Here is a 20,446-nt window from a genome sequence, read left to right on the forward strand (position 1 = left end):
TTAGGAGAGTTAGGAGTTCCATTTTTAGGGTTACCTCCCTGACTACCTGTTTGGGATTGGCCCGAGGGCCATCTGGGTCTTTGGTGAGGAGGATTTTGCGCAGGAATATTTTTAGGCCACCCCCATATCCAGATCTAAAATGGGGGCAACCTTTACCTCCGACACTAGCACGGGTGTTGGTTGGTTTGGGGTTTTTATTGGTACTTTTATTTTCTACCAGTTTCTGCACTTTATAAATACGAGTTGCCTGTTCAATGACCCAGTCAAGTGATCTCTTCTCACGAAAGTACCTCACCAGCTGGGTCATGATGTATTTAGGGAGTGCATGGAAGAAGGTATTGATTAACTCTCTACTGTCTGTGTGCAACCTCCTGGCGGTCTGCGTGAAGGCACATTTTAACTCTTGTACTAATTCTTGTGGGGCCTGGTCTTCCCCACATTTCAGATTGCAGGCCACCTTGTGGGCCGCTTCAGGGTTGAAATGCTTTAAGATGGCTGCGATACAAGTGGACCATCTTGAGTGGTTTTTATCCTCCATCCCCTCAAAGAAGCTGGAGTATTCAGGGGAAAATGTCCACTTGACATATTGAATGCAACTTTGGCTATCCTTCAGGTGGAAAGTATCCATCATTTGCCCCATACAACTGAAGGTGCTCCCAAACTGAATATTTGGCATTTTTATGATAGGGAGTCATGACGCGCCTAATGGCCTTGATTTGTTTCAGGGGATCTTTCAGTAGGGCCCTCTTAATTTTGTTGGCCTTTTTAGTTTTGGTCACCCTTGTCCACTCATCCTCTGACTCAGAGGCACTGCTACAAGAGGTGGCTTTCTGATCCTCTAGGCTCTCCCTAATTCTGCGGGCTTGGGAATGGCTTGCAGAATGTGATGGCCTAGTCTCTTGAGACCTGTGGCACTCAGAAGAGTCTTCTGACTCTCCCTTGCTCCCAGGATTGGCTGAGTACCGCCCCCCCCCTCACCCTAGCTGGGAAGAGGTTTTTAAAGTAGTCTTGGTGGGTCTAGTTTCATGGATTTCCGCACCAAATTTGACAGACTGATCCCTTGGTATGCAATATTTTTGAGGATCCAATTCTCTGATTCTCCCCGGACTGGAGTCTTCCTGATCAGAGAGGCTAGTCCTACCATTTGGGAATCTGTACAGTGATGCTCGCCCATCCATTTCTGGGAGGCACTGATCTGTCCGTCCCATATTTCCCATTGTGCTGAAGTCTACCATCCCGTGGACCTTGGCTCATATGAGCCAGTGGACATGAAGGTGACAGAGTCCATGGAAAGGAAGGGATTAAAGTCCCTGATGACAGGGGTTTCTCTGTCCCTTCTTACCTCATCTCTTTCAGCCCCTATTCCCTGATGACATGCCAAAATCTTACCCTTTTGCTCCTCTGTTAAGGCCTTAGTGGTCTCAATGAGTTCCTCCTGCACAGCTATCTGTTTGTGGAGACTGTCATTCTTTTCACAGAGAGCCTCCTCATCTCTTTGTGCTTCCTGACTGAATTGGAAATACTGGGCCAATTTTTGCTGCAGGAGACTCACCATCTGAGTTTGGTCCTTATTGGCCTGACTTTTCTTTAGTAGCTTTTCATAATCAGTTTTAATTTCACTAAATTCCTGAAGGGCCAGCTTTCTTTCCTCTAACTTAGTATTTTATTGGCTGACTTCCTGGCCTAAGGCGTCGCTCGCCTGACTTAGAGTGCCCCTCTGTGCAGCCAGGTCGCCCCTCTGTTTTTTAAATGCACTAGATTTCTGGCACTACTCATCAAAATCCTCCTGGGAGTGGATATCTTTAATAATGAATTTATTATTTTCCTCTTTCAAGGATTCTAGGCGGTTTTGTAGGGTGACTACCTGCTCTGTGCAGGCCCTGTTAAAGGTTAATTGCTGCTCCAACTTCTGTTGACTCTGTTGTAAAGAGTAAACACATTCCTGACACTCTTTTTGCAGTGTCTGTACCTGGGTATCTTGCTCTGCATTTTTTTGTTTTGCAGTGAGGTAGCCAGATCTTTTATTTTGGCGATATACTGCCTAGCCTCTGTTTCATATTCTGTGCTTTCCTGGAGCCTTTGCTCTGCAGAGTCCAGATTAGTCTGGATTTTCTGCAGTGTTTCTCCTTGCCTCTTTGTCAAATCTATATTGTCTGCATGCTTTTCCTGTATGATTCCTATGTGGAAGTGCAGGTAGGCCGCTATTTTGTCAATTTTTTTTTAAAACTGCTCCTCCTCTTTTATTTTTGAGGCCATGTGCAGCTCGCTAAGCGCTTGATGTAATGGACCCTTATCCTGCCAGGAATTAAGGTCGATTGCAGTGACTTGTTGTTTTATTTCCTGCAGCCATACCTGCTCATCCTGTTGTGGCCTCTCACCCCTGACAAACAGTTTGTGCAGTAGGTGTTCCCTAGCAATATTTATTTCCACTGGGGTCGCCATTCCGGAAATAATAACTTATTTCAGGGTTAATTTACTTTTGCAAACAGGCCCAATTCTTTTGAATATTTCTTTTGAAGGGTGTTTGCACAGTGTAGCACAGTATGCCAACCCAACAAGGTGTATATACATTTTTGGGAGCGAGGGGCCAATGGGCCCCTCTCTGCCATAACTTCTCAGTACAAAACTCGGACCAAGTGCCTCCAGTGTTGGGTACGTCCCTTGCCCTTATGCAATGTTAACTTTGGGTTACATTCGCGTAGATGGGACCTCTGAGCAGGACACAAGGCATCCATTTTTTGTACCCCCTTTCGACTCCATCTTGGTGACCAGGCCTCACTGCGATAGTACAAAATGCCTCTCTCCCTTTCCCCGCCGCAGTAGCTCGGACCACATGGCCCCCACCCTCGTTCCCACTCTGACTGGAAAATTCTGCAGCTCCATTCTCACGCTGAAGCTGGAGATGCTTGCAACAAATAATAAATGTAACACATCTCTTTTCCTCTGAGATCACTGTCCTGCATGTGAACCAACATGAGCCAAGCACATAGCTTGTCCATCTCCACAAAAGTGTCCTTGCCCTCTTGCCCTCGCCTGTTGAAACTTATCGCCATTCTAACCCTGTGTCCCTGCAAGATATTCCTTTCATGTGCCAGACCACTGACCATGCTATGAAGCCCGTTAGACCCCTGCTGCAGTATATTGTGCCTAATACTAACAAATGCCAGATACCTGAGATTCTTGTGAGACTAACCCCACAGTTCAATGAGAGTATTATAGTGGTCAAGACCCATAAACCTGTGATCTGTATAACCCAAATGTTACAGATGATATAGATACCTGTGTGATTTGTATAGTGACATGATAAATTACTGAGTGTCTTTGTGATCCACCATTATTTAGTGCATGCATTATATAGAATGTATTTTCTTAGCTTAGATAGTGACCACCGTGTTTCACAGCGACCTGACCTTCACCCATCCGGAGCACAGATGCCTGATGTCAATCCTCCCGCCAACCAAGCAACCAACCCGGAGGAAGAGATGATGCCCACACCTAAGACACCAACCTGGCTGGCCAATCCGGGTCCAACGTAGCATCATATGTTAGATATGTCCATGTGCTTATATAATGTGGTGTAACCTTGATGTGGTCAGAGCGTTCTCAGAGATCTAGATAAACTTTTCCTTGAACTCTCACAGCCTGCTCTTTGTGCCTTATTCCCTGTCCAGGGAGTGTCCGTTTTATTCATTTTACGCGTGTAAGTCAGGGAGGGCACAAACAATACCCTGGCGACTTGTATGCTGTGTTAGACTGTCATGAGTGGTAAGTCAAATTCAGGATCCCGGACACAAACCCCCAAGCTGTAATGGATTTCAATCAGGCACACACCCAAGTCTCGGCCAGCATGTAGTGGTGCGCAAATGAAACCCTTATTTATTTTTGTCTATAAGTTCAATATTCTGAATGATATACTACTCATATCACACCCTTCTCAAAATACCCCCTCCGGTCACACTGAACCAGGAATCAGGATAGTTTGGAATGGTAAATATCTGTTTATTTATTTAGAATTTAAATCACAATATATTTTTAATAGGTAACAACAATCACCAATTGGTGACAAGAACACTGAATAAGATATTTAATGCACTGGGAATCAGGTAATGAACACAAAAAGAATGCAGCAAAGAAAAGAATATTTTTGGGTTGGTTTTGGTCAAATAGCACTATGGTTAGCGGTTCCCCCTGCAACACCCCTCAACCCACCAATAGGCAATTTAAATAGATGTGAGGAGAGAGCAGGTACTCAGGAATAATACAGACCAAACAGAATATCACTCTCAACTTTCCCCCTTAAACAAAAGAGAAAAACGGATTTGTCTTTTCAACTGTCAGTATGGCTTTGAAAATGGCTGAGCAAAAACACTAAATGTGGACAAAAATGCTTAATTTATTATTCATTTGCACGGGAGCCACCTTGAACAAATACGCACAGTCACAAGCAATGATTTACTTAAAAGGAAACAATTGAAATGTCTTTTCTATCTTCAAAACTGATGGAGTTATGGAGGTTTTAGTGAGAGTTGTTTTTTGGAAATAAAGACACGAATTTGGACAAGCACTTCAGTTTAAAATCAGAAAGTATGGGTTATGCTTTTACTCAAGACTAGAGCATGCAGACTAGACAACCAGGTTGGGTTGTAGTAAGCTCTGAGACTGATTCATGACTTCAGTAACAGATCCACAGCGCATTCCGCGGCAGAACCAGTCCAAACACTCGAAGTGGGAGTTTTGGATCAGAGTTACACAAATAAAAATGTCTATGAAAATTACGCTTTAACAAATAGACAGAATAATATAGCACTAAGATTTTGACCCTGTTATTGGTTAGGAAATTAAGGATAGTTCAGGGATTAGGGTAGGACAAGATAAGGCAAGGTATACAATAGTTCTCTAGCATCCTGTTAATACTCACAATCCACTGGGATTTAAGATTTTTGGCCCGTCGAGATTCTGGTCAATGGATCGGGTCCGTCAGGGAAGGACAGCATATCAGGCGTGGGACAGGATCAGCTAGGCCAGTCACTGGAACTGAACAGGATCTGCCCTTCTTGGATATTTCAGATCAGCGGGATGGCGAGTTCATCAGGCCAGCATTATGGTAGCAAGCCAGATAGTTTAAGGATGCTTCCCCACACCACAGCACTCCACTGGGTTGTAAGGATTAGTTGAGGATTGATTGATGATTGAGGCCTAGCTGAAAATGGTTCAGCTACTGCTTGGCCTGGGGATTGGCATCTGGATCTGGAAGGATGTTAAAGCTGAATGTTGAATGCTGGATCAGAGTAATTCACTGGAATCAGAAGAGAGAGTGTGTCCTATGTGTTGACAAATGTCACTATTTATCATGTCAAAATGACATCACAAAAATGGGTGTAAGGGCCTGCTTAACTAAACTCGCCCCTGTGAACTCAGAGTGGATCAGAGCCTCATCTCCGCCTTGCTTCTGAGTCATTGGATCAAAGACAGATGATGTCAAGTTTATGGTTGGGTTTTTACAATCCTTATAAACCTCCCCTAGCCACTAGTATCAAAATTGAATTTTGTCCTAAATAGATATTCATTCATTTGTAACCTCTATGAAAATCACATACAATGATTACATATTTTATGGAGTATCTGTTCATCAAAATCCCACAGCTGTGAGACCTTGTTTCACCTTTTTACAACAATTTGTCCATTTTACCGTGAAAATATTTTCCAAACTTTCTCCAACTTTCCACAAATATGCGTGTTTACCATAGGAATGTGTGCGAAAAGTTTAACAATTCTAGTATATATATACAGTTCCCATAAAACCACATATATTGCCATTCCTGTTCAGAATATGCTACACAGTTCGACCACGTTTTGAAATATAGGGCCCAATATTAAATTAACAAATCTGCCTTTTTTATATTTTTCACCACTTCTGATAGCGAGTTATAAGTCTTTAAAAAATGTTAATTACATATTCTTAGCAGCAAATGGTCAGCCTTTTGTCTGTCGCTGGAGGCAAGGAGCAGCCCCCCCCTTTGGGATTTCCTTCTGTAAGCCTAATTTACGACCTTTTCACACGTCCATTTCCTGTCCTGGAGAATCTGACATTGTTCAGTCCTTGGCAGCAGACTAAAGTCTGGCCTACCCCACCATTATCATGTGTCAGTGAGTATCTGCTGAGAGGAAGGCCCTCCCCTTTGGTGGAAACCTGTTTTTCAACCTCTTGCAGGCCCAGCCAGCCTAAGTTAATTCTTAATTTCTTAACTTGAATCCAGCATAAGACAAACTTGTTGCATCAGATGAAATAGATAAATTACATTCTTAGATTTAAACCTGCGGGATCAAAACAACAAAGATCTGTGTTCCTTTCAGCAACAATCCTTTTATATTTGCCAATCCGGCAGATCTTTCATTTTAGGCAACTTTAAAGTTTAATCAGGAAAGCCCATTTGACAGGGGCTGTCACTCACAGGTAGCCCGGTGTGGATGCACACAGGTTTTTGACAGGAATTGTCATTCACAGGCAATCCGTTTTTGCTGAGTAAATGTGTTGCTTTTAACATTTCATGACTTTGTAAATTCACAGTGCTTCACTAGATTAAATTAATTTTAGCACCAAGCAAGATTTTTAGTGTTGGAAAATGTTATGTACAGGTGTTCTGAAGTTTCAGTAGCAAAGTAAATGTTATTTACAGGCACATTTTGGAGTTTCACTTGCAAAACGCTGCTGATCCCTCTGTACTCCATGTTTACTTGTCAGGGAGCCCACAGGCACTTTTTCTGCAGCATGTGCTCTGTTTCACCACACATGCACCATGGGTGGCAGGTTATGCCACCATCTTTTTGTGTGGGGAGAAACGCGGTTTTGCAGGTTTTGGCGTGCACAAGGGTTTTGCTGCCATTTTACTGTTTCTCGTACCATAGATAGCAGAGTGAGGCAGCATAGTATAGCAGAGTGGGTCAATACATCACACAACACCTGATTGACATGATCAGCCTGCTAAAAGTTGCTAAAGTGTTCTTGGAGATTGACTTGAAAAAAAAGTCTATTATCAGATAATGATAGACCAATAATCCTGAAACATCTCTATTTTTGCCATGCCATTTGGGCCCTTCAGATACAAGAGAATCAGTTTTGGGATCTGCTCAGATATGCCACAGCTCCCTTGGACTCACCTGGCAATTGACTTCTTCAGTCTATTTGGGGAGAGCAAATACTGGCTAGTCATCATGGATGAATATTTGGGATTTCCTCTAGAAGACACAATATAGTCCACAGCTGCCAGTGCCGTCACACCAGTGCGACAGTCCCAAAGTCCTCAAGTCGGAAAATAGTCTGTCATTCAGCAGCTTGGATTTGCCAAATTCATGCAATACATGGGCATCCACCACAGAAAGATAACTCCCCTAGGGCCAAAAGCAAATAGTATGGGAGAGCGATTCATGGGCAGCTTAAAGAGAGTCCTCCAACAGAACGAACTACAGTCCCTATTACTCAATAAAGCCCTGAGTAACCTTTTGCAGGACTATAGGAACGCCCCTCATGGCACGACTAGAAAGTGTCCATCAGAGTTGCTATGTGGTAGATGAGTAAGGACCAGTCTTCCTTACCTGGCAAGTGACCCAAGTAAGAATACAGAACAGGCCCAGGTGATGGATGATGCAAGAACCGAGACATGAAGATATATGCTGATAGCATTTGGCAAGCCAAGAGTTCTGACCTGCAAATACGAGATAACTGCTCACTCCCCTAAGAAGGTGGTCCTTCGAAATGTCTCCCAGTACAAGCTGTACAAGGAAAAGGACCAAGAACAAGTTGAGAGAGACAGTTCTGCAGCCTCATGCAACAAGCCGGTGAGAGAAGAGACTGAAGAGGAGCAGGAAGAACATCAGACAAGGCCGACCAGATGCATTAGAACTGTTTGCTTAATTGAAGAGATGTTAAGATAGAACTGAGGTTATGGCTTTTGGAATGTGCATATGTAATAGATGGGATTACACCAGAGTCCAAATAACCAGATAAACTCAAGAAGATGGCAAGTTACTGTTTTATTAATAATTATCTAAAACAGGAAGGTTACAACGAACATCAACGGACGTACACTCAGTCTCTCAATGATCTCCACAAACAATACCATTCTTATAATCAAATATGCAGCAGAGTGACGTCATACTACATGGCAATAGAGAGAAACCTATCAAGGGTTGGGATTGGTTAAGGGTTACATCTATATATACACTTATATAAGCGTTAGGATTGTTATTGGCTGTCCTTTATCAGATGGACAACTTATGCCTACCTCTTAAAACATGTAATTTCAGAAACATTAGATATACAGTATCTCATTGGTTTATCAGCTATAAGGCCCTTTGTTGTATGAACAAATACAATTGGTTGGCACGCTTGTGCCATATCTGGAACATTTGGTTCATTTAGTAGCACGTAAGCCCAGACCCAGGTGCAGGGAGATAGGACGTGAAGCTATCTCACCACCCAATTAGCCCAGCATCTCTCATCACCCATGCCTTCTGCCATGAAATTGTCTTTGTACTTGGTCTTGTATTCTCGTCTTTTGGGAATGCACAGGAGTGAGGGCCCTCACTATGGTGCCTGGAACTCCAAGTTCAAGCTCTATTTCCATCCTTGGCTCACGTGACAGGAGACAACAATCTACTCTGTTTTGCAGCTTTTAAATGTTCTAAATGAATTAATACTTGCCATCCCTTTTGTCCTTTCTTGCGCCTTAATTTGAGAAGATTCATCCTTTGCAGACTCATTTTTCTTCATAGTAGATATCTGACCTTGATTTCCACGATCTTGACTTCAAGCCAGGCAGCCATGCAATGCAGTTACATGAGCCTGCTATTCTGCTGCAACACAACTTTTTAATTCCCTCTTCATGGTGCCTGGCTTACGTCATTCATCATATCAATTTCCAGTCTCTGTACAATGGCGGCTTCACCTGCATTCTATTTACTACTTCTATGATGACTTGATCTATCTTGCATTTCAGCATCTATACATTTATTGAACTTCTGTTTTCTGCAGCACTTTGTTAATGTTTAATCTTCTTCTTTTCCACGTTGTCAGTTCACACGATTCTTTACTTCCTCATTCGTCCTCTTGGATCCATATATTGTCTTCAGTCAGTATCTCAGGATGTCATGTACACATTTTCATGATGCTGTTGGTTCATGTGCTTAGCTGTTTCTCATACTCCTTCAAGGAGTTCCTCCTGCAGGTTGTCATCACTTCAGGGGTACATTGATAGGGTTGTCTCAATGGGTATCTTCTTTCAAATACTCGCTGCTGTATTGGTAGGATAGCTGGTGTCAGACAAGACACAGTCCAATACAGGGGAGGTAGGGGGGGTCTCCTGCAGATATATATAGCTGCTCCTCTACATTCCCCCCTCCGGTTGAGTGCTCTACCACCTTCTCAAGTTTTTCTGCTCCTTTTTATTTCTTATTGAAGAAGTGTTTCTTTGGTGTCCATATCTGCAAAACCCCGCTCAGGGTGCCCGCAGTTTTAATGTATTCATCCACACTCCAGGTCATGTAATTGCATTGTCCATTCAGGGTATAGTAAACCCAATGTCCCACGTGTCCCAGAATTCTGTTCCTTCAGGTGCCACAATACCTGCATTTATTTACTCTCTGATTGCATCATCAGTTAGCACCTTGTCTTTTGGTTCATCCTTTGTGTCAATCATAATCTACATCCCTACTGTGTTGTTGGCTGTTTTCGTTCATTGTGCAATTATTATCCTTGTCGTACAGATTCAAAATATTATTATCACCAATATTGCGAACAAACTGTTATCTCCAGTGGCCTCTGTCTCATCATACATTTTTATGTGTAGATCTGTCAACATTGATATGGCCTCCATCAGGGTTACATTCTTGCCATTATGACATGGTTTAAAAATGCAACATGATGGCCCGATCTTGGCGCAAACACCTCCTTCCAATGCAGTAATCATGTCAGGGACATATCTATTCTGGCAGTTCATCAGCCTTATGGCCCTCCGCTCTTCTTTTATGGCATTAAATCATGTTATAGTAGCATTGATTGTTTGCATCAGCTACCATCTGGTGATATGTAGCCATTTGGCATTCACTGCTGTTTGGATTTCAGTCATGAACACGGATTTGAACATAACTGCAGTTCTGCTGAACAGTTTGTGCTCTTCAGGAATGCATTCATAAGCCGTTAATGATTTTTGTGAGACATAATTCGATCTTTTCATCCGCCAGAGTTCTATTGAAGTTCTTCTTCTCAGGTGATTGTCCACCTTTGGAAATTCTTCAATCAACAGGTCACTTTGTGGAATCACTAATGCCGGACCATGGATGTATACCAAGGAACAAATCTCTCCCCAATTCCTGAGCAGTTTCAAACATATGCTCTAGATTCACAGGTCCAATACAAATCCATTAGGACAGCCATCCCTCTCCTCATTCCTGGAACGTCAATGATGTTTTTGAACATCTTATTATGTCCAACATTATATTCTTCTTTGCTTTGAAAGCACAGTGCTGCATTAATCAGTGGGACCATGGACACCGAGCCTGATTTGTTTTTCACCCATGTCAACTGCTTGGAGTACTTAGCCCAAGATTTTAGACACTCATTCACTTTCTGTACTCCTTGCAGTGCTTCCTTCCTCAGCAGAAGAGCTGCACAGGACATCATTCCATCTTCCCATCCTTTGTTTGTCTTCACTCATCCATTTATCAGCAGTTGTAAACATTCCCAATATCCAGGCATTCCAGTCTGTTCTGCCATTTCAGAACTGTTCATTCTTTTCATCTCTTCGACAATCACCTTGTCTTATCCTGCTGCAGGATCCACAAGCATCCTGTCTGTCCATCCAGGCTCTTTCTCCATTTGCCTTGTCTTGATATAAACATCCTGGTATGGAAATTACTGTTTTGACCTCCATCACAAGGTTACTCAGCTCCCTTGAAACTGTCCTCTAGTAGTGCATGCTGCTAGATGACTGAGGCACATTGCATCATGTGATAACATGTCCTTCAAAATGAAGGTCATTACTGTAGCCCTACCTAAAGCCCCCTACCAGCACTTGGCACCTGATGTCTGCACTTACCCATGCACCTGCCACCAGCTGGCCACACTTCTTATTTATTGTTTTGTTTTCATTTATTTACTGTCTATCCTATGTACTGCACATCCCCTCCCACTTTCCCCTCACACTTTTCCCTTTCCTTATTCCCTTGCACTTGAGCAATCTCAATGCCACTTGGCCTAGCAAGATCATTGTATCTGTCTTCCCTCTGTTCCCCTCCCTTGCCTCGTCGCACCTTGAAACACTTGTGTATAGGCGTGTTATAAATGCCATATCATATCATATCATATTCGTGGCATATATGATGAGAGAGCAGACATAGCAATTCTCAACAGATACGCTCTCACCCACATTTTTCATGTGCTGATACCACATATCATTCCCCAGGAGAGCTGCATTATCAAGATAGGTATTTATCCCCTGGTTAACTTCTTCTGCATCACGCTTATGTTGCCCGGCATGCCCATAGAGATTAAAGAAATTATCATCATTTGTACTCATACTAGGAACGATCATAGGTGTTGTTTTTTCAATGGGATCATTAGGATCATAGAAACTTTGAAATGTAAGATAAAGAAAGATAAATAAAATACACAGGCGTATATGTATATATCAGGCATAGAAGTCTGGAGAAAAAATCATTGAACTCATATTCTTTCTATAATCACATTATTCTCTTCACAAATCATTTTTAATATAGGTGTTCACTCATACATTCACAGTTGTACAATCTGCTCAATTATCAAAATTAAGAGCCTTGTTATCACAGGACAATTTTTATGGTCATGTAGAAAGGTGTGAATATTAACATCTCTCCTAACAAGACAAGTATAAACACAAAAATAACATCTGCAAGCGGATGTGTGTCACTGTCGACGGGTATCATATATTTTCATTGAAACAGATATTCTCGAAAAAATGTATCTGGGTATTGATCTTGTAAAGACCAGAGGGGGGGTCTGCACTTCCGCTCTCTGTATGGTAGAGGGGAGGCACAGAGACCCCTGCCAAGATTCTCTATTACGGTAGCAATGGATGAGCAATCAAGGCCTAGCTTCTCGGGATGTGATGCGGGCTGGTTCTTAAGTACAGTGTAGTCCCCGAGCACCCACGAAGGAATGTCCACACACTGTATCGGTTAAAACACAGTCTTTATATAATGAATATTCAAAGTCATATAGACGATCACGATAACTCACTTTGTGCTCCGAAAATCAACAATGGTAAATATGTACAATTCTAAAGTGGTACCACTAACGTTATTAGATCTTATTCAAGTGCATACGGTCAGAATGACACACAGATCCAAATAAAGAGGAAACCAGTAGTAGAGAGAGGAAGGAAAGCAAGATGGTGGAACAATAAGCAGAATACTGGTAACTACTGTTAAACACAGCTCTGTGTGGAGATCCCCTCACCTGGGCAACCTGTAGAAGAAAGATACAAGCCCAGTCCATATATTGTTCACCCTTAGACTTCCCAATAGTTCTGCAACGCCAAAGTACCTTGGTGTTGTATCGTTACGCGTCGGGAAATCGACAACCCTTCTTGAGTGCTCTCCCTTTCAGGCAGGAGTCACGGGTCATCAAACGTCCGACGGAGAACAGGTCGAGCTACGACAGTGAAGTGGCCGCATTGTTCCTAGTGGTGCTCGTTGACGGGGAAGCGTAAACATCCTGCAAGGAAGAGGTGTGTGCGGCACCTCAGTGTCGATAGTTCTGGACCGCAAAGAGTTGAAGAACTGTGGCCCAGCAAGGGCGTCAGGTCGTCGGCGTCTCTGTGGTCTTTGGGTGGTGGGAAACCCACCGGTGGATGCTCCTCAGCGCGCCGACGGTCAGGCCTTCTCCAGCAGGATACAGTGGCGACGATGCAGACAAGAGCGTCCTTGGATCAATTAAGTTTCTTAGGCAACGGGAGCATGGCGGCTCCAGTTGGCGATGGCCGGCGTCGACAGTGACGGACAACAATCCGGGTGCTTCTCCTTGGAGTTCCGCAGCAGTCCCCTTATTGGGTCGGCAGCCTGTCGAAGGTCTGTCTACCAGGGAGCTTAGGCAAAGATCAGCTGTGCACGATGGTCCCTCGTAGCTCGGGAAGAGGGCGCCTTACCAGCTCCTCTCTAGGTCAGTTCTTGAAGCACAGCAGCTTTCAGACTGCGAAGGAGAGCAACAGTCATTCTTCTCGTCCAGCAGGGCTCAAGGTTAAGCTTCACTCCAGTTACTCGTCGTAGTGGACTTCAGCTTCTGAACACGATTCCTAGCAGTCAGAGGTCCCCAGATATACTGTTGATCTCCCATTCATTCCGCTGGGTCGCACTCAAGCATCCAATCACGACTACGGGCATTCATGCAGGCAGGCAGCCAATCAGGCACACAAGGTATTCAGGCCGTTCACTTCTCTCCAGATACTCACGACAAGTTATGTGTATTGGGACAAGTACCGAGCCATTCAACACTCCAAGCTGCATTCATACCGGTTTCGGGCAGGGCTGTCTCAATCATTGTGTCAAACACCAGATACTAGACAGTCACAAAATAGAATGTATAATCGTCATACACTCCATTCACCCAGGTCCCACCCACAGGCGTACCCACAACATACGGCTGTTGAGAAAGCTCCAGCCAGTCTGGTCGGCACTTCCCCACACTACCATATACAGAACTTCCACCCAACAGCCAGTCAGTGGGGAAGGGACAGAGGCAGGGCTTCCCGGGACTTCGGGAAGATCAGGATAACAGGTGATGGAAGCCAAGAGGCTATGGGGGCCAATTTGTCTCCATCAGGAATCTACCGATTCCAATGACAGGGCCTGGGCATCCCAAAATGGAGGATGCTTAGGGCACCAGTCATTTCAGCACGGAGCTGCCAGCAGCCCGTACCCTGCTCTGTGGGTCACAAACAGGTGCCCAAAAACATACACTAGGGGCACAGGGTTGTACCCCTACCCATCGGTGCCATAAGGGTATCCCATGGGTCTGTTCACCAAACCAAAAGAGCGAGAGCTGCACTGCCAGGAGTCCCACATGAACTCTGGCGTGGAAAACACGACAGAACACACGATAAAAAGCAGTAAAGGACAAGGATACGGAGGCCCTGTCCCTCCGATGCATTTCCAGCATCACAGATCTCTATTCCAATCCCTGATCAGAAACTGATGTTTAACCATAGTACTAATGCAATTTTTATTCCTTCAAAGAATTCTAGAAAGTATGTTTTCAGCCTCTGGAATTCTCTTAATTCCATGCACTTCCTGCTAAAACAGTTACGGAAAGTCCAGTGAATTCCAGTCCAAATGAAATATGTGCTAACCATACATTGTTTTATCATCATTCTTCTTGGTATTCAATCAAGTCTGCATACGCGGAAATCCTTCTTCTTGTCTTGCTTCTAGGCTAATGAGAGCTGGAGGAATGGTCACGCTGTTGTAGATTTTTAGATCTCCTAAATGCAGCCAAGCTCTTCTTCCCAATACCTTAACTGCAGAAGGGGAGACTTCCTCAACACAAAAGAGACCTTTGAACCTAGGCTCATGCCATTTACGGGTAAAATTCTTAATAAGGATCTGGTCGCCAACATATGACTTTGGAAGTGGCAATAGTTTACTTGGATTGGTTACTGGACTGTCCTCTTCTATGTTCCTCTACCCCTCCCTCCGATACTTGACTTGATCTGCAATAAAAGAAACACTGGTAGTCATACATGTCAAATAATCGTGCATTTCATCACCCAGAGCCTTCTGTCAGGGTTAAAGGTACTCTCCCGTTCCCTCTCCTCACCTGATTCTCCTGAGGTACACTTAGATCCTTCAGAGATCGTTTTTCTTCGTTCCTTCTTGGTTTCTTTTAGCTTCTTCACCTTCTTCTTGTGTAAATAGGGGCGAGCTCCCTCGGAGGCCACTTTGTCCTGTTAGGGTTCAGGATCGAAGCGCCCCCTAAGGAGCAAGCTCCCAAATTCTTCCAGGGAAAAGCTTTGTATTGGCAGAAAAAAAAACCTGGGTAGGATGGAGATTAGTCCTTGATTGAATGATCAGTCTATTACTCGATGATACGGTCTTCTTGAAATCTGGATTGATGGTGAAACAGATCTTCAATGCACAGCAAGTCATTATTCCCAAAAAAAATACGGAAGGGAAAGCTTAAATAACAATAGAATGGATTGATGGAAGAATCCACCGACTGAATGACGGAAAGCGTAGGAATAATGAGCTGTCACAGAATAAACAAAGGAATCAGATCAAGATGGATCAAGAAAGCTCAGAATGAAGTAGCTAAGAAGCATACCTAAGTAGGATAGAAGAAGGAGGCTACACAGAGCAAACAGGTAAGAAATACAGGTAAGTTCGAAAACAGACAGTAGTAGAAGGAGTGAGAGTTCCAAACGTGTTCCAAGGATTAACCCAAAGAGGGTGGAGCCACAGAACGGCACCACAGCATAAACAGCAGCAGACAAAAAAAATAGAAGTAAGATAGCGCGTACCGGAGTACGTATCAAAAAGGAATAAGTCACTGAGAGGCACTGTAAAGGTATAGAGTTTGTACTAAAGGCAGAGACAGAGAGGGGATAGTGGAGGGTTACAGAGTATAACCGTAAGTAAAAGAAAAGCAAAACACTAACCAGGTGAGAGGAAAAGAAACTACAACAAAGCAAAAGATAAGCAAACACCACAGCAATTAGACGAACAGACAAGAGGAAGCTTAGAAGAGTAGGCAGAGACAAGACAAATAAGATCGAAAAGAAAGCACTATAGCATAGAAAACTATGAGAAAAAATGCTAGCACAGCCAAGAAAAACGGCCAAAAGTGGAGCGGCTTCCAGACAGATACAATGCAAGGAATTATCTGGAAGCGAGTACCTATAAACATCCGCTGGCCATATTGGAGGAAGACTAGACCGCTAACCACGGTTCTAGTGTATAGGACTGTTCAATCTCCATCTATTCCAAAGACGGCATTGGTGAAACGTGACACCTTCACTACACGCTGGGCATCACTCCTGACTCTAGATGAAGGCGTAAGAGGTGTCCTCATGCAACAACCTGTCACTAACTTGTGGGGAATAAAATGGTGGTTTGAGCATGTTAATTTGATATTGGCTATCCTCTCTTTGAGGAGGCCGTTGAGTCTCTCACATATATCGTTTGCTTTGGATGATAAGCAGAAGAAAATGTATGCTTTATTCTCAATAGAGTACTATTTGTTGAAATAGCTCATTAACAAAATATGATCCATTGTCGGATCTTAGTACTCTGCACACACTCCACCTTAGAAATACTTTGCACACTTAAAACTTTGTTGCTCAATTGGCATCATGGTGTGTACATGGACCGGCTTTGATACACCTGGAGAACGGGCACACCACCACTAATAGATACCAATCGCTACAAATTATTATGTCATCTACGTAGTGAATTACCGCACTCCTCAGTTCAATGTTACCTAGATCGATATGTAGGGCCCTGTTTAAAGATCATTAGAGACTCACGAAAACCTTTAGGTAAACAAGTATGCTTTACTCTATTTTGTCTGAATGTAAAGGAAGTAAGGTTTTGTGAGACTTTTTGCAACAGGATTGAAAAAGACGCATTTTTCAAATTGATCACAGGGAAATATTTGGCTTCAACTGCAATGCTACATACTATTGTTGTAGGATTAGGAACTAATGGAACCTCAGCTTCTACAATCTGATTAAGAGGGTGCAAGTCCTGGATATATCTCCATGACCCTTCTTTGGATTTTTCAATCAGATACACCACAGTATTGTGTGAGGATTCCGATGGATTCCGATGGAACTAATATTGCCTGATTCAAAAGTTCTGAAATAGTCTTAAATATGCCTTCAGCAGCTTCTCGAGATATAGTGTACTGTGTTGCTCATGGTAAAATTGCTCTTGGCTTGATTTTAACTTCCCCCATTCCCTTCAATAGACCTACTTCACATGGGCCTGTAGTCCAAATGACACTTGGCATTTTTTCTAGGACTTCCTGAAAGAACGCTGGTTGTTGAAGCACTAGCGCCATTTGGTGTGGGACTTCCCTCTTCTCGATCTTTATCGAGTATGTAATGCTTATAAAAAACACTACCTCATCATTGCTACGTTCATTTCTGAACATATTTTGATCTGTAATGTCTGTCAATCTGTATCCCTACTCAAGAGCTCTCACTGTCCTCCATGCTCTGCCTTCATCATCGACTCTGTCAAGCATTGCTATTTCTCCCCGTTCTCCCCGTACTATAGCTGCTTCCAATTCTATAGGAATAGTCTGTCCTTTTTCCTAATTCATAGGTACTTGTGGTCAAAATAAGATCTCATCAGGTATTCTCACAGTCTTCCCTACTAATCCAGGTAGCCATTTTAATTAAATGCTCATCCCCCAACATGAAGACTTCCGGATCTACCCAGACTCCTCATAGAGCCACTTGCCCTGTAAATGCCAGTATAAACTCACCCACGTTCAAATAATGTGTTTCTGGAGTGGAGCACACGATTCCTTGATCAGTGAATGAAATAGTCATGTTATGTTTCGTCATCAAATGTCTTCACAAGATGTTAACTGGTGTCTGCCGTGAATATAACAAAAATAGTCTACCACTTGTCTATCACTTGTCTTCATATGGTGTGAATATAGCAAGGGACAGTCATGTCACATTCCCATATAGAAACAGGTAATTTATCAGTAAAAGGAACTATATTTGTAGCTCCTGAGAACCCTTGAGCATTTATGGCAATACCTGACATTGAATATTTTCCCTCTATAATACAGGAGCGAGTCACCCCAGTGTTTAGAAGAAAAGAAAAGGATTTACCTCCTATCATCACATCGACCATTGGCTCCTCTTGGGGTCTGGTGTCATTGATAGTACTGAACACATCAAGTCACCCTGTGAGCTGTCTATTGAGGGTACAAATTAATCCCTGTCCCTGTAAAAGGGTTTCCTCCTACCACATTGACAACCCCTATCCTAGGTCTTAATGTTTGCCCTGCATTTGCTTTCTGTTGTGCTTGCATAGGTGCTTATTTTGACTTTTCTTGCCGTGGGTGCTTCTGCGTTGACCCCTGCTGTTGTGCTTGCTGTGCTTGTAGAACCTGTATCTGATGGGGTGTGCGAACTTGGGCACAACCTTCTTGTGTTTGTGTACTATATGGGGGTGGATAAGATGTCCCCCCTCTTAAATGTTGTCCATTTTGTTGCACATTCCCTGCGCAATATGTTCTGTCATCCCACAATTTCAACATACTAGGGGTGGCCACTAGCAAACCCTCCTTGAGTATTCTGACTTCCATTCTGGGCATTTTGAAATCCACCATCTGCGCAATGAAACCAGCATGGGGCATTCTGAAATCTGCCTCCTCTTCCTCTGAAACCTACACCTCTACCTATTTGCCAATACACATACCCACTTTGATCCATTGGGTGTGCATTATTCAACTGTGATGTACCCATCACCTCTTGTGTTCCTACTCCTTCTACACTTGTCAGTACTGTCCCTTCTATGGCAAACATTGACAATTTCTTCTGACCTAACTTGGCTTCCTTAATTTTTCTGTTCTCATCTTTCTTTTTGTTCTTCTTTTGTAATAGTGGAGAATGATCCACAATAGTTAACTCTATCTCATCCCATGTCTTTGCTTCTATCCCCACTTGTTTTTTCATCTGTCTCTGTACCAGTTTTGGCAATCCCTGGCACAAAATATGATCATATAGTGCCACTTTGATTTTCCCATGGTTCACGTGTTTCAAGCTGCCATTTCTCTTGAATATCCTGAATATAAAAAATAGGGTCTTTATCTTCCTTCATTTTATGTTTCATAATTGCACCCATGTCTAATGCCTCAGGACACTGTACCTTGAGAGCCCTTCAAACATATGTCCTACAATTATTAAATGGTGCTCCATCATGCGCAGTGTTTTGAGCTGTCACACCCGCATATCCTGCTAGCCTCCATATGTTGTCAGCTCTCTCTCCAAGAATAGCAGCCAACAGACCTTATATGTCTCCAATGGCTAGTGTGTTTCCTCCCATCAGTTTCACTAATTCGTATATTCATTTCCCAGCTTCCGAAGTCAAACTAGGGAGCTATCATTTTAAGTTATCCTTATCCATCTGGGGCCATGGAATATATTGCGGTCTTGCATACCCTTCTCTAACAAGGGGAATTGTGAGAACCCCATCCCATAATCGAATCCCACTATTAGTTTACCTATGGCAGTGTTCATCCCTATTCATATTCGTGCTGGTAACAACCTTAACCTACTCACATACAATTGAGACTCTTGTCTCTCACTTTTCGATCGTCTGAGGAGAAGCTCATGATATGGTATAGGTTATGGTATCCTTTCCTTAGGGTGTTCCAGATCTGACCATCTTACCACTTTATTTATCTGTTGACCTCCCAGGGGGATGCACCTACCCTCTCCCTTTCCCTCTGTCTCACAACCTGACTCTCTTTCTTCGTCTGATATTCCTAGACCCTAACTAGTGAGACTATCATCCTCTTCTTCCCAGTCTAACGTTAGTCTGCTCAAAGACATTGCTCAGCCTTCATCACTAACCATGTTTACCTCCTCATCCCATAGTTTAGGTATCAGGGATCGGCTACTGTTCCCTCGAGTCCCATACTCGCTGTCCTGAATTATTTGGTGATATATCTCATCAATCCTTTCTCCAATACTTGCTGCATCATATCTTTCCACTTCCTGTGCTACTGTAGGTATTTCTTGACTCTTTTCCCTCATCGGGAGACCTTCACTTATCTTGTCCCATTGCCCCTGTATTTCATTGCTTGGTCTAATTCATTCTTTAATAATAAGACTTGCATTGAGACCTCGCTGTCTTCTATTTTGTTTTATCTCTTCGTCCACTTCCCTTCACATTCTTGCATCCCTTCTTATCCTTTCTTCCTCTTTCCTTCGTTCTTCACTTCTCACTGCCTGTCTTCTTTCTTTTTCTTCTCTCCTTCTCTGTAATCTTTTTTCCTTCACTTTTGTGCCTCTTCTTCCTCTCTCTTTCTTTCTTTCCTAATATCATACTTCCTTTGTTCCTCTGCCAAATGTTCATCTTTCTCTTGTTCTTCTCTATATATATGTTCCTGTCAATCCCTGCTTTTTCTTCCTTGCTCATCTTTAATTTACTTTACTTTATTAATTTGTATCGTGCACCACTGACCTGGAGGCTTAAGAGCACCAACAAAAAACAAAGACAAAACAATATATTTAGAAGAGACCCAGAAAGCAGGTCAAAAAGTCAGCTATCACCAGAGAAACCTATTCAGATTAAAAGTGAGAGACCTAACTAAACAAGAATGTCTTTAGTTTCTTCCTAAACACATGTGTTTAGGAAGAAACTAAAGAAAAAATCCTCCCACAATCTCTTTTCT

Source organism: Ambystoma mexicanum, chromosome 11 (assembly GCF_040938575.1).
Source record: "Ambystoma mexicanum isolate Mex_15411 chromosome 11, UKY_AmexF1_1, whole genome shotgun sequence".
In the NCBI taxonomy this organism is placed as follows: Eukaryota; Metazoa; Chordata; class Amphibia; order Caudata; family Ambystomatidae; genus Ambystoma; species Ambystoma mexicanum.